Here is a 2,170-nt window from a genome sequence, read left to right as displayed (position 1 = left end):
ATGCACGATAATGCGCAAGTTCGACAGTTTCTTATGAAGCTGCATCCGGAATTTGAGCATTATAGGGCTGCTCTCTTGAACCGTAGCCCAACTCTTTCCTTGAATTCGGTTATTAATGATTTATTAGCTGAAGAACAACGACTGCAAGTTCTCTCTCCCACGTCCCCAACTCAGAGACCATCTGATCTGGTACTCGTTATATCCACATCTGCACCAAATCGTAGTTCTACTCCTTTAACTTGTCGCGGCTGCAACAAAGTGGGACATGTCGTCGCTCAGTACAAAGATTGATGCGCTTATTATCGACAGACTGGTCATGGTATTCAGGACTTTCGTTCACATGCATATTCTTCCTCTTTCGATCGTGGACGTGGTGGTCGAGGTCGTGGTCGTGGTCGTACTCTTTCTGCTACTTCTGCCACTACTTCTTCCGAGCCTTCTGTTAGTGATACTGCATCTCTCGCTTCTGCTAAAGGGCCTTCCTCACCTTTGACTCCTGCGATGCTCCAGCAGATCATGGAGGTCATTTATGCTGCCAGTATGTCAGGTATATCCCCATCTTCTACATGGTTCTTCGATTCGAGTGCTTCCAACCATATGATTGGTGACGTATCACATCTTCGCGACATTTGTCCCTACACTGGAAATCAAGCTATTTCTACTGCGGATGGCACTAGACTACTCATTTAGTCCGTTGGTTCATTGACTTTCTCTCCCTCAGCCCATCGTCAGTTCACCCTTTATGATGTGTTTCATATCCCTAAACTCTCCTCAAATTTAATTTCTACTAGTCAACTTACATCCAATAACCAGTGTTCGAAATATCGATACTATCGGCCGATATTATCATTATCGCACCCATGCGAGATGATACACCCCCGATAGCCCCCGGAAGATACCAAAAAATCTCAAATTCAGATGTCGGCCGATATATCATCGATATCGCACGATATTTCGGCGATATCACGCGATTTCCTCGAAAAAATTGAAAAAAAAAATTGAAACTATAATTATCTGAAAAAATTGAAAAAAAAAATAAGAAACTGGATTTCGGTACCTGTACAAGAGATCGTCATCATCGAAAGCTTCCATTTGGTGGGCCATTCCAATCGAAGCTTCTTTTGTAGGTTAATGCAAGCAAAATCTTCGATTTGGGAGAGAAATCCGTCAAAATCCGAAGAAATTCGGGTATTTGGGCGACGTTGGGGGAAATCCTCGTCGAAATCTGGAGAATCTTCGCCGAAATCCGAAGATTTGGGAGATTTTGGGGCCGGACCCTCTCTGCCCATCGTTGCAACATTTCTAAGGCCCCCCAGTGATGTTTATTTGTCATCCAAACCGTTCATTAGATCACGTAGACATGGATGAATGGAAAACACAAAAATCATCTTAATTTAAAACTTCTGTGGGCCCCCAAGAACTTTTCAACGGTAGACTTCAATTCACACCATTTCAAGTGGTGTGGTCCACTTAAACGTTGGATATGATTAAATTTTGTTTTAAAGCCCTAAATTTATATAATAAAGCGGATATATGGAGTTGATATAATGCATGAATGATGGTGGACCCCACAGAGTTTACTCAGTACGCTTAGCGTACAGAGTTACTCAGTACGCAATCCACTTCCGTACCGCACACCACCGACTGGTGTGTTGACGTTGTCACCCAGTTCTGTGAGTCCCATCATGAGGTATGCGTTATATCCAAACCATTCGTCCATTTGGCGAGCTCGTCGTAAGACTTGAGCCAAAAAATAAGACAGATCCAAAAATCAAGTGGACCACACTGAAAAAAGCAGTGGAAGATTAAAGGTCTACCATTGAAACCCTTTTGGGGTCACAAAATTTTTGGATCGATATGATATTTGTTTTTCCTCCTCATCCAGATTTGTGTGACCTAATGAATGGATTGGATGAAAAATAAATGTTATGGTGGGCGTTATGGTGGGCCCTACAAATGTTTTAACGGTGAGAATCAGTCTCCACAACTATTTGTGGTGTGGTCCACTTGAGCTTTGGATATTACTCATTTGATCTAAAGTGATCTCTCCATATGCATGAACGGTATAAATATAATAAATACATTACTGTGGGGCCCATTTCACTTTGAACCGTTCAGACAACCTGAGCGGGAGGAGCGCCTACGACGGGCGGATTTCTTGCGAAAGACT

Source organism: Magnolia sinica, chromosome 14 (genome assembly GCF_029962835.1).
Source record: "Magnolia sinica isolate HGM2019 chromosome 14, MsV1, whole genome shotgun sequence".
Classification (NCBI taxonomy): Eukaryota; Viridiplantae; Streptophyta; class Magnoliopsida; order Magnoliales; family Magnoliaceae; genus Magnolia; species Magnolia sinica.
The sequence above is the reverse complement of the archived record's forward strand: the minus strand, read 5'-3'. Positions refer to the sequence as shown.